The sequence below is a fragment of the Molothrus aeneus genome, chromosome 26, assembly GCF_037042795.1.
Source record: "Molothrus aeneus isolate 106 chromosome 26, BPBGC_Maene_1.0, whole genome shotgun sequence".
NCBI classification, from domain to species: domain Eukaryota; kingdom Metazoa; phylum Chordata; class Aves; order Passeriformes; family Icteridae; genus Molothrus; species Molothrus aeneus.
Genome location: NC_089671.1, coordinates 1,479,479 through 1,498,710, shown reverse-complemented (window position 1 = coordinate 1,498,710; position 19,232 = coordinate 1,479,479). Strand labels below are relative to the sequence as shown.

The following is a 19,232-nucleotide window of genomic DNA, read 5'->3' as shown; positions in this document are numbered from 1 at the left end:
GGAAAAGGGGCATTTCCCCCATGGAAAAGGGGCATTTCCCCCCATGGGAAAAGGGGCATTTCCCCCCATGGGAAAAGGGGCATTTTTCCCACATGGGAAAGGGGCATTTCCCCCATGGGAAAAGGGGCATTTCCCCCCATGGGAAAAGGGGCATTTCCCCCATGGGAAAAGGGGCATTTCCCCCCATGGAAAAGGGGCATTTCCCCCCATGGAAAAGGGGCATTTCCCCCCATGGAAAAAGGGGCATTTCCCCCATGGAAAAAGGGGCATTTCCCCCCATGGAAAAAGGGGCATTTTTCCCACATGGGAAAGGGGCATTTCCCCCATGGAAAAGGGGCATTTCCCATATGGAAAAGGGGCATTTCCCCCCATGGGAAAAGGGGCATTTCCCCCCATGGGAAAAGGGGCATTTCCCCCCATGGAAAAGGGGCATTTCCCCCCATGGAAAAGGGGCATTTCCCCCAGGGAATGCAAAAGCAGCACCCACGGAATTCCAAGCTGCAGAGAAGAGCTGAGCAGCAGCTCCAAGAGAACAACAAGTGCCTCCCCTGTGCAGGTGCCCCCCAGAATCCCCCCAAACCCAGAGCTGCTCCTTCCCCTCCCAGGTGTGTCCCCACCCAGAGGAAGCTGCTCTCCACCTGCCCATGGATTTGCCTGAACTTTGTTTTCCAAGATTTGCTTATCACCCCCATCCCAGATCTCTCCCACTCATGGGGGGGAAAACATCAGGAAAAATAAGGAAAAAATAAGATGGGAATGACTGAAGGGAAAACTCCAGGAGGAAGGAGCTGGACTTTTCATTTTAAAATTTTCATTTTCAAGTTACTTAAACGTGTTTAATTTTAAAGTCGTTTAACTTTGAAGTTATTTAATCGTAAAATTTTAAGGGATTTTCAACCACTGCGGTTTTGTCCTGGGGAGTTGGGATGCACTGGATGTGACAGATCCTCAGCTCAATATTCCATCCCAGCCGGGAATTTTCCACAGGGGCTCCCGAGGAACTCAAGGACTCGCAATTCCCATTCTCCTGAAGCAGGAGGCTTTAGGAAATCCCAGCCCTAATCCCTGTGTGCCTGCTGTAAAAAATGGGATAATCTCCCTTATCCCAAAGGAATATTGGCCTGGAGCTGCTCAGAGTCTGCCCTGGGAAGAGCCTGGGGGACCTGGGCATGGAATTATCCCCAAACTCAGCTCCTGCAGCCCCTGCAAGCAGCTGGGCACGGAATTTCTCCCCAAACTCAGCTCCTGCAGCTCCTTTTCCTTGGGATCCCCTTCCCCACAGCTCAGCTCAGCCATTCCCAGAGCCAAGGATCCAAACCCATCAGATCCCACCATTCCCACTTTGGATTGGCTTTTTCACCCCTCACAGGCTCAGTTTCCCCCTTGGATCAAGGGAAAGGACACAAACACCTCTCCACCTGCCTGGCCACAGGGGTTTCCAGCCCCAGGGGATTCCAAAATCCTTGGAAAAGAGGCAGGAAAAGCGTGAGAACAGCCAGAGCTCCCGTGGTTGTTTATGGGATGAAGAAATTGAGGCTGAGTCACAGAGCCAGAGCTCAGCACTCCCAGGAGAGCACCAGATCCCAGCAAACGGAGAGGATTCCAGAGCTGATCTCCCAAGAGCATCCCAAGGTCCCAGTGCCAGGGATTCAGCAGGGCAGGAGCAGCTGGGAGGGGATTTGGGGCCATCACTTGCAGGGGAGCTGGGATGAACACTCCACATCCTCCCAGAACTTCCCAGAGGAGCCTTCCCAACCACCCCAAGGGAGGCCTTTCACCCCACAGGTGCCATCCTGCAAAAAGAGGAGGGAAGAGGTGGGGTTATCCCAGCAAAAAGAGGAGGGAAGAGCTGGGCTCATCCTGGGAAAAAGAGGAGGGAAAAGCTGGGGTTATCCCTGCAAAAAGAGGAGGGAAGAGGTGGGGTTATCCCAGCAAAATGAGGAGGGGGAAAAAAGGGCTCATCCTGGGAAAAGGAGAAGGGAAGAGCTGGGCTCATCCCAGGAAAAAAGAGGAGGGAAAAGCTGGGGTTATCCTGGCAAAAAGAAGAGGGAAAAGCTGGGGTTATCCTGGGAAAAAGAGGAGAGAAGAGGTGGGGTTATCCCTGCAAAAAGAGGAGGGGGAAAAAGGGCTCATCCTGGGAAAAAGAGAAGGGAAAAGCTGGGTTCATCCTGGGAAAAAGAGGAGGGAAGAGCTGGGTTATCCCAGCAAAAAGATGAGGGAAAAGCTGGGCTCATCTCTGCAAAAAGAGGAGGGAAAAGCTGGGCTCATCTCCAAAAAGAGGAGGGAAGAGCTGGGTTATCCCAGCAAAAAGAGAAGGGAAGAGCTGGGGTTATCCCAGCAAAAAGAGGAGGGAAGAGCTGGGGTTATCCCAGCAAAAAGAGGAGGGAAGAACTGGGGTTATCCTGGGAAAAAGAAGAGGGAAAAGCTAGGTTCATCCTGGGAAAAAGAGGAGGGAAGAGCTGGGTTATCCTGGCAAAAAGAGGAGGGAAGAGCTGGGGTTATCCTGGGAAAAAGAGGAGGGAAGAGCTGGGGTTATCCTGGGAAAAAGAGGACAGAACAAAATGGGCTCATCCCTGCAGAAAGAGGGAAAGGCTGGGCTCATCCCTGCCAGCAGAGTGTGACCCCACAACTCCCTCACCCTTTAGACCCCCCTGTCCCTGCTCCTGGCCTCGGCCCCTCCTATCCCGGGATATTCCTTATCCCGATTCCCTAATCTGCAGCACATGATGCTCAGCACACACAGAGGCAGTCAGGAGCCCTGGGGGATGTGGGAAAACTTCCCTGACTCCTGCAGGGGCTGGGGACAGCGGGATGGGGGCAGCAGCTGATGAGGGAAGGATGTTGGAGGTGGGAAAAACAAGTGGAGCTTCCCCAGGGACTCGGCTGAGTCACGATGGTCCCACGATGGAGCCAAGGGCCAGCAGGACTCCCTGGATTCCATCTTTCCACAGATTTCATGGAGTCAGGAGGAGGAAATCTCCCTGTGAGGGACAAATTCTGTCCCAGAGCCATCCCCTGCACCCTTTATTGCTTTAGAGCATTCCCAAATCTGATCCTGCCCTGTCCTCAGAAGGAAGAGATCCTGGGTGGGATAAATTCCATCCCAGAGCCATCCCCTGCACCCTTTATCACTTCAGAGCATTCCCAAATCTGATCCTGCCCTTTCCTCACAAAAAAAGGGAATCCCTGTGCAGCCAGGCCAGGCCAGGCTCCTTCCCAAGGGCAGGGAAAAGCCTGGAAGCAAAGGAACTGCAGCAGAGCAGGGCAGGGCAGGCCTGGAGAGCCTTGGGGCAGCTCCTGCAAGGGCAGCAAAGCCTCCAAGGGAAAAACAGGAATTTCATGGGATCAGGGAATGGTTTGGCTTGGAAGGGGCCTTAAAGATCACCCAATTCCAACCCCCTGCCACCACCAGCCCGGGAAGGAGGACTGGAAACAAAGCAAAAAGGAGCGGGAGTGAGAGAGAGAGGAAGAAGGTGAAGGGGATGGACGGGAGGGGATGGAAGCAGAGGGAAGGATTTGCTCGGAGCCTGCTCCTGGATCCTGCAGCCCGTGTGCCAGGCACTCCCGAATACTAATCAGAGCTGAAAAAATATCAAACAATTAGGAAGGAAAGTCTGCTGGCAGGGCTTCTCCTGGAGACGTCGGGCTGGTTTTGTTTATGAGCGGGAGGAAGTGGGAACCGCTCCTGTTTGTTCTGCGGGAGAAAAGAGAGAGCTCCAGTGTTTTAATTTCTCTGCTGAAAACCCTGGAGATTTGGCCTGAAACGGAGCAGAGAGGCCGATCCAGATTCACCCCGCAGCCTTTTGTTACAAGAAAATATTTGAGTCGGGTTTTTTTTTCCCTCCCTCCCCTTCTGCGTGGGCAAAGAAAGGGGCAGTGGATACAAAGCCGGCATTTTTTGTTCCCAGAAAATATCAATGAAAAGAGCATTCCAGAGGCCAAGGGCACAGCACAGCTCCCAGGGCACTGGAGGTGTCCTGGCTGAGCCCAGGAAAGGCAAAAACATCACCTCAAAAACTCCTTTTTTGTTAAAAAGGCTGGGGAGCAATGCTTGGGAAGCCTAAATTAAATTTTTAACCAGGTTTTTGCCTCCCAAGGACACACACGAGGCTGGGAGGGGATGAGGCCGCATGCACTTCATTTGCTCAGAGGTGCAACTTGCAGCAGCTCCTCAGATGCAAAACCCCTGGATCAACGTCTTCCTCTGGTTTTCACACGGGAGGGCCTGAAGCAGCGCCTCAGAAAACGAAATAAATCAGGTTTAGTGCGGGCTGTAAGAGCAGGAGGAGCTGGGTGAGGAGCTGGGACAGTTCCTGGGTGAGGAAAAGCAGATGCCAGGACAAATCCCAGCATCCCAGGGCCAGAGGGGACTCCTGGAGTGCAGAGCAGTGTGAGAACGGAGCTCAGGCTGTCCCCGAGGCTCTCAGGGCCCTTTCAAAGCTCTTTTTCCCCCACAGGGAGCAGCCTGGGGATGGACAAAATGTGCCATTCCCGGCTGAAAACTTCCCAAAAACCCGGCTTTTCACAGCAAACCCCAAATGCCTTCACCATGGAAACCCAGCCCGGGGCTGGTATCGCCGCTGGAATTCGCCCTTGGCTGCAGCTCGGGAGGAGCCCGGACAGGGAAACCTTTGAGCTCGGGAAGTGCCAGCCCAGGAGCCTGGGACTGCTCGGGAAGGGCTTCCAAAGCAGCCCCAGACGTGGAATTATCCCGCAGTAATTCACCCCCTCCAGACTTGGGATTATCCCTCAGTCGTTCAGTAATTCACCCCTTCCCAAACACAGGGTTATCCCTCAGTAATTCACCCCTTCCCAAACTTGGGGTTATCCCACAGTAATTCACCCTCTCCAAAACACGGGGTTATCCCTCAGTAATTCAGTAATTGACCCCTTCCCAAACACGAGGTTATCCCTCAGTAATTCACCCCTTCCAGACTCAGGGTTATCCCTCAGTAATTCAACAATTCACCCCTCCAAAACATGGGGGTATCCCTCAGTAATTCACCCCCTCTCAGACATGGAGTTACCCCTCAACAATTCAGTAATTGACCCCTTCCCAAACTTGGGGTTATCCCACAGTAAATTCACCCTCTCCAAAACACGGGGTTATCCCTCAGTAATTCAGTAATTGACCCCTTCCCAAACTCGGGGTTGTTCCTCAGTAATCCAGTAATTCATCCCCTCCCAAAAACGGGATTATCCCTCAGTAATTCACCCCCTCTCAGACACGGGGTTATCCCTCAATAATTCAGTAATTCACCCCTTCCAAAACACGGGATTGTCCCTCAGTAATTCACCCCTTCCCAAACTCGGGGTTGTCCCTCAGTAATTCACCCCTTCCCAAACTCGGGGTTGTCCCTCAGTAATTCACCCCTTCCCATGTGCAAGCAGAGCCAGCCCCAGCTCCCAATCCCAATCCCTCTTCTGCCCGGGGAGCTGGGGAAGGGAGAGGCAGAGCAGGAGCTTTCCAAGCTTTTCTTTAGGAGAAGGGAGCACGCTGAGCCATCCCACAGGGAGCTGGGAATGCTGGAGCCATCCCAAGCAAAGCCCCCACTGTCCTCCCCCACGCTCCCCAAATCCCACATTCCTGCATCAGCAGCATTCCAGATAAAGCTTAAAAGGTTTCCCAAGTGCCACAGGTTTTGGGCCAAAGGCAGATCGGTAAAAGTCACATTTATCACCTCAGATCTGCTCCCTCCTCATCCTCATCCCTCTGCTCTGGGGAGCCAAGAACCACACTGGGCTTTTCTGGAGTACCCAGAGCTGGAAGCCACCCACAAGGAGCAAGTCCACGTCTGGAATAACCATTCGGGTTTGGGGCATCCATGGGCATCCCGGGAGGTTGGGAATTGCCCTTCCCAGGGAGCAGCACCCTCGGGAACCCGCGGTGCAGGAGCAGGAGCAGGAGATGGATGAGGGGGGATGGATACAGAGCCGGGAGCGGGGGATGGAGGCAGTGCCAGGAGCGGGAATGCCGCGGAGCGGAGCGGGAATGCCGGAATGCCGCGGAGCGGAGCGGGAATGCCGCGGAGCGGGAATGCCGCGGAGCGGAGCGGGAATGCCGGAATGCCGCGGAGCGGAGCGGGAATGCCGCGGAGCGGAGCGGGAATGCCGCGGAGCGGGAATGCCGCGGAGCTCCGCTGCCATCCAGCGGCCGCGGGACGCGTTCGCTGGAAGCCGCCGTCACCTCCCGTGCGATTTCTGACACAACCAACACCCCCTGGATTTGTTTTCCCCAGTATCCCACCTCGTCTGGAGCAGCCCTGCGGTGTTTAACTGCGGCTCCCAAAGATATTGGTAGTTCCATGGGGTTTTTTTACACGTTTTTCCAGGGCTGGAGCACCTCTGCTCCAGAGCCAGGATGGGAAAGCTGGGAATGTTCAGCCTCCGGGGAAAATTTAAAACCCCTTCCAGCGCCTGAAGAAGCTCCAGCGGAGCTGATGAGGGGATTTGGACAAGGAATGGAGTGACAGGACACAGGGAATGGCTTCCCACTGCCAGAGAGCAGGGATAGACGGGACACTGGGGAGGAATTCTTGGCTGCCCCATCCCTAAAAGTGTCCAAAGCCAGGCTGGACGGGGCTTGGAGCAGCCTGGGATAGTGGAAGGTGTCCCTCTCATGGTAGGGTGGCACTGGATGGGATTTTAGGTCCGTCCCATCCCATCCCATCGATCCCATCCCGTCGATCCCAGCCCGGCGATCCCATCCCATCGATCCCAGCCCGGCGAATCCCGCGCGCCCCCTGCGGGCCCCGCCGGGCACTGCAGGCGCTGCCGCTGCTGCCGCCAGGGGTCAGCGCGAGCCCGGGACAGAGACCCCGACCCCGCTGGGATCCCGCTGGAACCACGCTGGGATCACCCTGTAATCCCCTCTTGGATCCCACTGGAACCCCGCTGGAACCCTGCCTGGATCCCCCTGGAACCCCGCTTGGATCCCACTGCGATCAACCCTGCTGGAACCAACCCCACATTTCCCACCCAGGATGTGCCCCCAAGCCCCCCACAGGCATCCAGCATCCCATGCCTGGGCTGTGCTCCCGACCCCTGGTGGATCCATGGGAAATCCCTTCCAAAGGGAACAACCTGAGGCAGTGGGGACATGGGTCAGATCCATGGGAAATCCCTTCCAAAGGGAACAACCTGAGGCACTGGGGACATGGGTCAGATCTGCAGGAAATCCCTTCCAAAGGGAACAACCTGAGGCACTGGGGACATGGGTCAGATCCATGGGAAATCCCTTCCAAAGGGAACAACCTGAGGCAGTAGGGACATGGGTCAGATCCATAGGAAATCCCTATTTCCAAAGGGAACAACCTGAAGCACTGGGGACATGGGTCAGATCCATAGGAAATCCCTATTTCCAAAGGGAACAACCTGAGGCACTGAGGACATGGGTCAGATCCCCCATAGGAAATCCCTATTTCCAAAGAAAACAACCTGTGGCAATGGGGACATGGGTCAGATCCATGGGAAATCCCTATTTCCAAAGGAAACAACCTGAGGCACTGAGGACATGGGTCAGATCTGCAGGAAATCCCTTCCAAAGGGAACAACCTGAGGCACTGGGGACATGGGTCAGATCTGCAGGAAATCCCTTCCAAAGGGAACAACCTGTGACACTGGGGACATGGGTCAGATCCATAGGAAATCCCTATTTCCAAAGGGAACAACCTGAGGCACTGGGGACATGGGTCAGATCCATGGGAAATCCCTATTTCCAAAGGGAACAACCTGAGGCACTGGGGACATGGATCGATGGTGGATCCTTGGCTGGACTCCCTGACTTTTGAGAGCTTTTCCAGCCAGAATGATTCCATGATTCCATGGGATGCCACAGGGGCTGAGCAGCATCAGGGAGTCCCTAAAATTGTTTGCACCTGGGTTTCCCTCACCCAAAAACCTCACCTGTCCCCAGCAGCCCTGGGCTTCCCTGGAGCATCCCTCAGGGACAGATCCTGCTCTGGGAGTAACTGATGGGGACAAAGTGCTGGGACAGGGAAGATTTCACAGCCAGGGGTTGAAAAGGGGCTGCTGATGATCCTGATAAAGATCTGGCCTGCAGCTGGATCCATCCTTCCTGCAGGGCTGCAAGGCCAGACTGGACAGGAACGTGTGCTAAAGGTGGTGTCCCTTATCTTTGGTATGTGATAAACTTTAAGATTCCAAATCTAAACCATTTCATGAAGAAGTGCAGCACCAGGACAGCACTCAGCCACCATAAGCACCAACATCTGCACCACAGACCCAAAACCACAGGATATCCCTCAGAAAAAAAGGGAAAAAAATGCAAAAAATCCCAAAGCAAATCCCAACATCAGCCCAGCCCCACCTCACAGAGGAGCCAGGGAGGGCTGGGCTGTTTTACACCAGTGCAGGGCTAAAATCTCTGCCCAACCCAGCCCAAAGAGCTCAGCTGGAAAATGTGGAACTGCAGAGAGATCATGGGCACAAATCTTATCCCTCCTCCTCCTCCTCTTCCCTGTGTTCAGAGGCAGGGACAGCACAGGGAGACTCCTGCTGAAAGGGATGAGGACAAGGGCTTGGTACCTTCATGGGATCATCGGGGAAAACCACAACCCATGGGATCATCAGGGGAAAACCACAACCCATGGGATCATCAGGGAGAGCCGCAGTCCATGGGATCATCAGGGGAAAATCACAACCCCTGGGACCATCAGGGGAAAACCACAATCCATGGGATCATCAGGGGAAAAACCACAACCCATGGGATCATCAAAGGAAAATCACAACCCATGGGATCATCAGGGAGAGCCACAACCCATGGGATCATCAGGGGACAGGCACAGTCCATGGGATCATCAGGGGAAAAACCACAACCCCTGGGATCACCAGGGAAAAACCACAGTCCATGGGATCATCAAAGGAAAACCACAACCCAGGGGATCATCAGGAGAAAGCCACAATCCATGGGATCATCAGGGGAAAACCACAGTCCATGGGATCATCAGGGGACAGGCACAGTCCATGGGATCATTACGGGAAAACTACAATCCTTGGGATTAGGGGAAAACCACAACCCATGGGATCATCAAAGGAAAACCACAGCCCCGAGGGACTGGGGAGAGCCTGAGCAGCACCAGCAGCACTCAGGAAGTGGCTGAGAGGAAAATGAGCAGCCCCAGCTGTGCTCAAACAGATGCTGCAGTGCTTGAAGACTGAAATCCAGAGCTGCTCCCGCCACTCAGAGCTCCAGGTTTGCATTTTTCCCCTCTGGGAAGAGCTAAGAGCAGACCCTCCGGGGTTTGTGGCCAACAGCAGCTCATTCCCCACCCAGGTAATCCCATCCCATCCTCCCTTTCCCAGACCAAACACCCTCAGTCTCTCTCAGCTGTCCCCAGCAGCTCCTCGGGCATCTGTCCCATGTCACACCCAGATGACAACACCTGCACAAGTCCCCTCAAAATCCAAAGTCTGGCATCATTTCCTGGCAGGAAAAGGGGTTTTCCATAGGAGGTTCACAGCAGCCTCCTGTGGACCAACCCATGGGATCACCAGGGAGAGCCACAATCCATGGGATCACCAGGGAAAAACCACAATCCATGGGATCATCAGGGAAAAACCACAATCCATGGGATCATCAGGGAAAAACCACAATCCATGGGATCATCAGGGAAAAACCACAACCAAGGTCCTGACCCTATCCTGGTCCTGGTAATCCTGGTGGTTTCCCACTCTCCCTGCAGCCACCACCGGCTTGGGAGAGTGGAAACCCAACAGGATTCCCCTCCTGAGGGGAAGAAAGGAAAACCTCCTGGGAAGCTGCAGCCTTTAACCTTTTATCCATTCCTCAGCAATAAAACTCCAGGAAGAAAACTCCTGCTGGGGATTTCAAGCTGGAATAGCACTAAAAACCTCATGTATTGATTAAAGCAGCCAGTCCAGCTGCCAGAACAAACCTGGCTGCTCCCTCATTCCCTCCCAGCAGCTCCCAGGTTTGGGCAAGGGGGAAAATATCATTTTCCAACAAGTCCAACAGGAAGGTGCTTTTAAAAACAATTTTTAGAAAGGAAAAATTCGTGTTCTTGACTCACATCAGAGCAGCAGGACTTGTCCTCCAGCAGTGCATGGAATCCTTCCTCCTGCAGAGCCAGGATGCTCAGAGCAGCCCAGAAAAAGAGGGAATTGCAGGCTCAGGCTGCAGGTGCTGCTTTTCCCTTGGAGATTCCCGGTGCCAGAGCCAGTCCCAGCAGGATGATGTGAAAGCAGTAAATCCACAGGGTTTGGCAGGAGCAGGAGGAACGGCCCTGCCATTCCAGCTGCTGACAGAAGGGAGCATCCAAAGCCCAGGCGAGGCTCACAGGAACCATCCAGGGACAATCCAGCCTCGGGAGGGGACAGGTGCCACTCCTGCCCCGTGTCCCCACCGCTGGCACAAGGGGCTTCCAGCAGCTCCTGGGGCCCACGGGAGCCGTCCCTGCAGGGATCCCAAAACCTGTGGAGAAACAAAGGTCAGGGTGAGGGACAGGAGTGACCCTGGACGCTGCAGCACCACCTCGTGTCCCTGCTCTGCCGGGGCACCTGAGCACATCCCGCAGAGCGGGGCTGCAAGAGACGCCCAAATTCAGCACCCAGGTGGGGCCAAGCTCCAGGAGCCAGCTGGATCTCCCTGCTGCTGCTGCTGGGCAGAGGTGCTGGCCATGCTGGTGGCACCAAGGGTGCTCCCCCAGGCAGCACTGGCTACTTCCTCGCCCAGGACTGGTCCCACTGGCTCCTGGCACACAGGATTCCTGTTTGGATCCGAAAGAGCCCAGGGTTGATTCGTGTTTGGATCCACCACAGCCCAGGATTGATTCCTGTTTGGGAAAAGAGCCCAGGATTGATTCCTGTTTGGATCCACCATAGCCTGGGATTGATTCCTGTTTGGATCCACCACAGCCCGGGATTGATTCCTGTTTGGGAAAAGAGCCCAGGGTTGATTCCTGTTTGGATCCACCATAGCCTGGGACTGATTCCTGTTTGGATCCACCACAGCCTGGGATTGATTCCTGTCTGGATCCACCATAGCCCAGGATTGATTCCTGTTTGGATCCACCATAGCCTGGGATTGATTCCTTTTTGGGAAAAGAGCCCAGGGTTGATTCCTGTTTGGATCCAAAAGAGCCCAGGGTTGATTCCTGTTTGGATCCACCATAGCCTGGGATTGATTCCTGTTTGGACCCACCACAGCCCAGGGTTGATTCCTGTTTGGATCCACCATAGCCTGGGGTTGATTCCTGTTTGGATCCACCACAGCCCGGGATTGATTCCTGTTTGGGAAAAGAGCCCAGGATTGATTCCTGTTTGGATCCACCATAGCCCAGGATTGATTCCTGTTTGGATCCACCATAGCCCGGGATTGATTCCTGTTTGGATCCACCACAGCCCAGGATTGATTCCTCACAGGAACCACAGCAAACACCCAGAGGTGACAATTCCCAAGCTGAATTCCTGTGGGGAACAGGAGCTGAGCCCCCCAAAGCTCTGGGCAGGGATGTCCCTTCTGTCTGGTGACAACCCCAGCACAGCAGCAGCTCCTCCCCAAACCAGGAGCAAGGACAGGGGACAGCCAGCAGATTTTTGGGGGGTTTTGGAGTCCCTGCTGTGTGCCAGGTCCCCCCAGGGACAGGGAACAGCCAGCAGGGACAGGGGACAGCCACCAGATTTTTGGGGGGTTTTGGAGACCTTGCCATGTGCCAGGTCCCCCTGGGGAAAACCAGCAGGGACAGAGGACAGCCAGCAGGGACAGGGGACCACCAGCAGGTTTTTGGGGGGGTTTGGAGTCCTTGCCATGTGCCAGGTCCCCCCAGGGACAGGCAGCAGGGACAGGGGACAGCCAGCAGATTTTGGGGGGGTCTGGAGTCCCCCAGAGCCCCTCACGTGGCCACCCGGGCTCGCAGCAGCCCCGCTCGGGCTCGTTAGGGCGCCGCTGCCGCCGGCACAAAGTCCGTATTTGTTTCCCCGCAGGGGTGGAAAGAAAGGGGGTTTTGTGTTTTCTTCCTCTGCTCTTTGCAGGCTGCGGGGAGTTTATTTGACACTCCAGCACTCTTTGTGAGCTGAGTGCCCCGGGATAAATGCTACCCTTAAGAGTTACTTGGCGTTAGACAGAGGGACCCTCTTCAGAGGAGAATGGGGGCTTGTTGGGATGGGGTGGGAGGGGGCACGGCGAGGGGGGCTCGAGGAGAGCCCTCATAGAAGGGTCTCTGTCCTGGCCTCACAATGGAGTGAATTCTTCAAGATACCGGGAGCTGAAAGGAAGGAAGGAACTTTCCTGCTTTTAAAAAGGATTTTCAGGAACAATTGAAGAAGCCATAAGAAGGGGAGCATTATTCCCCATCCAGGCCGCTGGGCTGGGAAGCTTCTCCCTCCCCCTCCGAGGGCTGGGCACATCCCACAGACCCCTCTGGGACAAGCGCAGGGCTGGCGTCAGGGTCACCGGCACTTCATGGAGGGGCCTGCCCAGACCCTGCCAGCAGGACATGTCCTGGTCCTTGTCCTCCCTTCCAAGGTGCCACTTCCACGAGCCAGCTTCTCCTGCCTCCAGGTCCTTCTGCATCCAGAGGAAAAAGGGATTGTCCCAGGAACAGGGATTAAACACCCACCACCCTGCCAGGGCTGCAGGAACTGCTGTCCCCGGGGACCCCTGCAGCCAGAGGGTGGCACTTCCATGGAAAACAGCTGGAGAGGGCCCTGCCAGGCACTTCCAGACGTGCAGCTCCTCCTCCCCAGCTCACGGGGAGGTTTCTGCACACCCTCAGCCTCACACAGCCCAGCAAGAGGAGCTCAGCTCTGGCTGGAGAGCTTCACCTCCAGCCTGGCTCCAGCACAGATCCCAACCCCCTCTGGGGTGATGGATTCACCTCCCACTCCCTCCCAGTGGCCACTGGGGGCCGGGTCCCCCCCAAGCCCAGCCAAGCAGGACCCTCCTGTCCCCATCCCACCCCAAATGGAGTCCCACAGGGTCCCTCCTTCCCTCTTCCCCTCCAGTTGCTCAGGAAATGCTGGAACAAGAACCAAACCAAGCCCAAGGAAGAGCTGGCTGTGAGGAAACCTCCTATATCTCATCCCAACCCCTCCCATCAGAGAAGGGCCCTGCTCTCCAGGCTCTGGAATTGCAGGGAAGCTCCTGTCAGCTGGAATTCCTGCAGTCCCAGCCTCAGGGACAGGCACCTGCCTCTTGGTGTCACTGGCAGCCCAGGTGCCAGCGCTGGCAGCAGCTCCTGTCCCTCCAGGGCCACCAGCCCTGGTTTTGTGTGCTGGGAACGAGGACGGGCAGGGACAGCACCACAGGAACCCCCTGAGCTCCCACCCCACAGCTCCTAAAGCACCTCAGAATTCACAGAATCACCAGGCTGGAAGAGACTTAAAGATCATGGAGTCCAACCGAGCCCCAACACCTCAACTCAACCCTGGCACCCAGAGCCACATCCAGGCTTTGTTAAACACACCCAGGGATGGGGACTCCACCACCTCCCCAGACCACTCCAGAACTTTATCACCCTTCCCATGAAAAACTGTTTTCCTAAGATCCAAACCTCCTGCCTGTCAGCAGGACCCCGCACCCCAAAACCATCTTTTCTCCTACAAACCCAGGAAAAACTTCCAAAACCCCTCATGGTTTGGCCTGAGAGCGCAGTGTAAAGGAGCAGCAGCAGGAGCAGTTCCAGTGACAGCAGAGACACTGCAGCCATCCCAGACTGGGGACAAGGTGACACCGGGGTCCCAGAGCAGCTTCTCCACCCAACCCTGAGCAGGACCAACTCCAAGAGCCCAGGTCCAGGAGATCCAGGAGCCCAACAGGATCCAGGAGCCCAACAGGATCCAGGGAGATCCAGGGGGCCAGGAGATCCAGGAACCCACATCCAGAAGGATCCAGGAGATCCTGGAGCTCAGTAGGATCCAGGGAGATCCAGGAGCCCACGTCCAGGAGATCCAGGAAAACCCAGGAGCCCAGGTCCAGCAGGATCCAGGAGATCCTGGAGCTCAGTAGGACCCAGGGAGATCCAGGTGACCCAAGAGCCCAGGTCCAGGAGATCCAGGGGGTCCAGGAGCCCAGCAGGATCCAGGAGATCCAGGAACCCAGATCCAGAAAGGATCCAGGAGATCCAGGAGCCCAGCAGGATCCAGGGAGATCCAGGAGCCCAGCAGGACCCAGGAGCCCGGGTCCAGGAATTCCAGGAAAATCCAGGAGCCCAGGTCCAGGAGATCCAGGGGATCCAGGAGCCCAGCAGGATCCAGGAGATCCAGAGCAGACCCTCCGAGCCAGCCTGAAGCTCCTGCAGGGCCCAAAACCCCTCTGGCCCTGCTGATCCAGGCTGCCTTAGGCTGAGCTTTACCCAGCAGAGCCCTCGGAAGCTTTTCCTGCAGGTCTGATCCCCAGCCAGGGAATAAAAGCAGGAATAAAACCTGAGGAATCAGCTTGAGGAACAACCCGAGCAAGCGACGTTTGCTCCCCATACAAAACCCATTCCGAGATTGATTTTTTTTTTCCTTAGGAAAGCTGCACAACCACCCAGGGATCAAACGTATTTATTTAAAGGCTTAGGTTTTAGCCCTTAAAAAAACCCCACATCTGCGGCTTGGCAGGAGGAGCAGCCAATTGAATGGGAAAAATGTTCCTTGCTGAGGGCACGGCCCGGGCCGAGGCCTTCGCACCTCATCAGCTCCGCCGGAGATCGCACCCGGGAGGGGCCCGAGGTGACAACGAGCCCCCTGCCAGGCCAGCAAAGCTCTTCCTGCAACTCCTGTGCTGCCAAAGAGGGAGGAAAACCCAAAAAAATGTGAAAAAGGGGAAGCCTTGGAGCGCTAAAATCAAACCGGGAGCAGGAGAGAGGCACAGAGTCCTCAGGGAATCATAGGGAGCAAACCCCAATCCTGCGCTGAGAGATCCCCTCAGAAAGGAGCAGCATTTATTAAATAATAAAAGCCTTTCCGTGCCGTGTTTATCCAAACACGGGGCACTTTTTTGCCTCCTCATTTCTGTTTTAAACCCATCTTTGGTGGTGGAAGCAGCCTGGCTGAACAAGGCCAGGCTTTGTAAAGCAGCTCCAGCTCAGGGCACTGCCAGAGCCCTGGGCTCTCCTCGGCCTCTCTTTTGTTGCTTTTATTTTCTGTTTAAAGTTCAAACAACCCCCAAACCCCCCAGGAAGCTGCATTGTGCTCCTGGCATGATCCCCCTCGCTGTCTGCGGGGCGGGTGTGGCCCTAAACTTTTGATCTCCGAAAATTTAAGGGTCATTCCTTATCCAGGAGAATTCCCAGATGGAGAAGCTTGAGTCCAAAACTGTCCAGATCCGAGCCAGCTGCTGTTAAAAACCACCAGGGACAAGGGATGCTGCTGGATTGAACAGATTTAAAACCAGGCAGGAGGGGAATGAAAAAAGCTCAGCCTTGGAAGAGCCAGCTCAGAGCTGGAGGCTTCCAGATGTCAAAGGCAGAGCGATCCCAAAAAAAGCCAGATCCAAACATTCCCCAAGCCCTCCTAAAAAAAGCCAGGTCCCAACATTCCCCAAGCCCTCTCTGCACCTGTAACCCTGAGCCCAGCTCAGCCAGGTGCAGGTGAGGTGGCACCTGAGCTTGGAGACCCCAAACCCCCCAAAATCCCATTTAAACCTGAACTGTCCCCCATACACTGCAGGTGACACTGCTCTGCTTGTGTGGCCACTCAATGTCCCAGGCTGCTGGGACATTCCTCATTTTCCAGCCCTTCAGGGCTGAACCCACCTTCCCAGGTCGGACACTCCTCATTTTCCAGGATATTCCTCATTTTCCAGCCCTTCAGGGCTGAACCCACCTTCCCAGGTCGGACACTCCTCATTTTCCAGGATATTCCTCATTTTCCAGCCCTTCAGGGCTGAACCCACCTTCCCAGGTCGGACACTCCTCATTTTCCAGGATATTCCTCATTTTCCAGCCCTTCAGGGCTGAACCCACCTTCCCCAGCAGGTCCCAGCCATTCCACAGGGATCTGGTGGATCCTTCAGCCAAGGGGAGCAGCCCCAGTTCAGCAGCTCCAAACCAGGTCCTGCCAACACCCCAGAGAGTGGGATGAGCCCATTTGGGATCTTTTCCCTCTCTCAGCAGGCAGGAGGATCCTGCTGGACTCCACAGCCTTGAATTCCTGGCTCAGCAGAGTGAGCAGGGACACTCCTGTTCCCAAATCCCTTGGGCAGGAGAAACACCTGCAGCTCCTGAGACCTGCCAGGGCAGAGCACCTGAGCCTGCTCCCCCTGCCCAGGTCAGCCCTCCCAAAATCCCTTTTTTCTCGGGAGACACCACACAGGTGTCACCACTCCTGCCCACAGGGGTATTTTGCCTCCTCCTCACCCCACAAGAAATGGGATTTGGGGTTCATTTCACCCAGCTGGGAGCCTCCTCCCAAAGGATTGATATTCCCACAGCCAGAGTGACCCCACTGTCCCAAACAGGGCAATCACTGCTGCATCAAATGGAGTTTGAGGGGTGCCATATCTCCCAAACCTTTGTTTTGGGACACTTGAACATGGAAAGCACCTGGTAAACTTAAAAAAAAAGCCCCAAATCTTGACAGAGCTGGTGTTGCAGCAAAGCTTTAGAAAACGAGAGCACAAAGTGATTGTCTCCGTATCAGAGCTCCAACTTCCCTCACATGGCAGATCCCACACCTGGGGGTGATGCCTTCAATTTCAGCTTTCACATTTGCAGGCTTGAGGCGAACCAGGAAGATTTCTGCCCCTCAGCTCTACAGGGAAATGAGAAACTCGGCGCCCTGACAGCATCACCTGCCTGCCAGCAGAGAGGGCCGCTGTCCTCGGGAGCCCTGCTCCAGTTTCGCAGCTGGGATCTCCCCCCACAGCCCCGGGCAAAGCCAAGCGCAGCCTCTTCCCAAGGCCTGAGTCACCAACGCTCTGCCCCCACTTCCCTCCCGCGGCTGCGCCCGTGATTATAAAAAGATGTCTCAATTAGCAAGAGCTGAGCAACCCCCGCAGCCTCCAAAGCCTTCCGAGGAAATTCCGAGCCGGCAGCAGCGAGCAACACCAGCAATGTCCGGGCAATCAAACCTCCTCTTGTTCCTATCCGAGTAACCTCAATCATCCTTTCCCCTTCCAAAGCAGCAGCCCCGGCTCTCCGGAGGGATCCCGGGCTGGAGCTGCCCAGGACACTCCACGGAGTGGAGCAGACAGCGCTGATTTCTGTCTGTGCCGTCGGCTGCAGGTCTAGACTGGTGTGGTCTTTTTGTTGTAGCCAGCAAAAGAAGGGAGTCATTCATTTTTTATTTTTTTTTTTTCCAGGATTCACACAAAAGTGCTCTTGTGCATCCCAAACCCGGGCTCCGAGGGGCTGCGGGCACTGCCCAAAGCCCCGCCCGAGCACCTGCCCCGGGGCGAGACTTTTGGGGAAAGAATTCCCACGGCAGGGAAGGGAAAAGCCGTGTGCGAGTCCCTAAAAATAAACCCAAAAAACCCCACCAAAAAAAAAAAAAAAAAAAAAACGCAAACGGCGAGGGGAAAACAGCGGCCACGCGCTTTTCCTTGGAGAGAAGGGGAAAACTCCACCAGGAGCATCCCGGGCAGGGGAAGGGACACAAAGGGGATGGCACAGGGGGAGAAGCCACAGCGGGTGCGGGCACCGAGGGGACCCGCAGAGCCCGGCACAGCCCTCCCCGTGCGGGGCGCAGGAGCCCCGTACCCCCGAACCGAGCGGGGCACCCACCTCCGCCTTCCGGAGCCTCCCGGAGCGGCATCCTCCTCATCCTCGTTCCGCAGAGCCTCAGCCCGCTCCGGGTATCGCCCCGCTCCGGGCACCGCCCCGCTCCCACCGGGAATATCCCCGGGAGCGCCGGGATGGGCAGCGGGAGCGGCCCCGCCGCAGCCAGGGATGCTCCGACTGCGGCGGCCGGGCCATTCCCTCTTTTATAGCCCCGCAAGGAGGGCGGGCGGGCGCCGCGGCTTCACGGGACTTGTAGTTCCTCCCCCCGGCCTAGAGCCGCCTCCCTCTGCACTTCTGTCCCTCCCTCTCTCCCTCCGTGCCTCTGTCCGTCCGTCCGTCCGTCCCTCCGTGGGGAGGGGAGGGGAGGGGAGGGCGCGGAGGAACCGAGGGTCGGGGGCTCCTCACCGGGACCCCGCCGCTCTCCAGGCTCCAGGGGAGGGAAGAGCGATGGTTTTGCCTGGAAAAGTCCGGTTTTCCACAGGATTGCGGGAGCTGCATCCCTGGCACAGCCAGCCCTAAAGTGAATGAGTAACCCCAAAACCCCGGAACGACCAGCGAGCGCTTCAATCGTGCCGGGTATGGGCTATTGTTTTGTTTAATTATTCTCCCAATTATTAATTTAACTTAATTATTAACCCATCCGAGGAACGAATGAGCAATTAACCTTGCTGTTGACTTCGGGGCTCATTTAAGGCCCGTCCTCCCCAGCCCTGGGTGCTGGCAGAGTCACCCACGGGATGGAGCCGTGTCCCACAGGTTCCCTCTGCCCTCTGAGCCCCACGTGCTGTGGGCACAGCGGGCACGAGGAGGGGGTGGCACCGTGCCCAGTGTCCCCTCCAGGAGCTGGGACCGAGGGAAGGGTGCAGAAGGTGCTGCTCAGGGGGATGATCCTGCACAAACCTGCTCCAGGTGGGAAATGTCCCCTCCCAGCAGGGACAGGGACACGGATCCAGCCCCTTCCCACCTGCACCGGGCTGGGATTCACCATCCCAGAACTGCTGCTGAAGCAAAACCACAGAAGTTTTTTAGGACAAGGGAGGGGGCTGAGGGAGCAAGAGGGAGAGAGGAGGGGAAGGAAAAAAATCCCTCCTGGCAGCTTTTCAGGGCCCGAAGCCGGAGTGGAAATGCTTCCCTGCCCGTAATTGCTTCGAGAGCAGATGAATTTCTTGAAGAAACCGCAGCTGAAACGCTGCACAAATCACATTGTTGTGCTTGTGTTGGCTGCCTGCTGAAGGAGGGAAAAGGTCATCGTTTAGGGGATATTAAAAAGGGGGAAAAGCCATATTTTAGTGCTGTGCAGGAGGGGGCTGAGCTGCGTTTTCATAGCCACGGTCTGGAAATTCAAACCTGTTTGGCAAGAGGCAGAGCGGGGCTCACAGAGAGGAAAGAGCTGGGAAAAGGCTCCAAGGGATGGGGTTTATCCTGCCCTGGATCCCTGGAAATGTCAAAGGCTGGGCTGGATGAGGCTTGGAGCAGCCTAGGACAGTGGGAAGTGTCACTGATCCAGCACCACCTGAGCTGGGTGTCCAGAGGGCTCCTGTGGGCTCA

At 56.0% G+C, this 19,232-nt stretch overlaps 1 long non-coding RNA gene across 1 annotated transcript in view; it reads right to left on the bottom strand.

The window, feature by feature from the left end:
- Window positions 1-17,861, bottom strand: part of LOC136566712 (uncharacterized) — a 39,061-nt gene extending 21,200 nt beyond the window's left edge. The window contains exons 1-2 of the long non-coding RNA XR_010785060.1: window positions 17,688-17,861; window positions 10,053-10,453 (exon numbers count right to left, since the gene is read on the bottom strand). This is a non-coding gene — a long non-coding RNA (uncharacterized lncRNA). The remainder of the gene's footprint in view (window positions 1-10,052; window positions 10,454-17,687) is intronic.
- Between the last annotated feature and the right edge of the window lie 1,371 nt (window positions 17,862-19,232).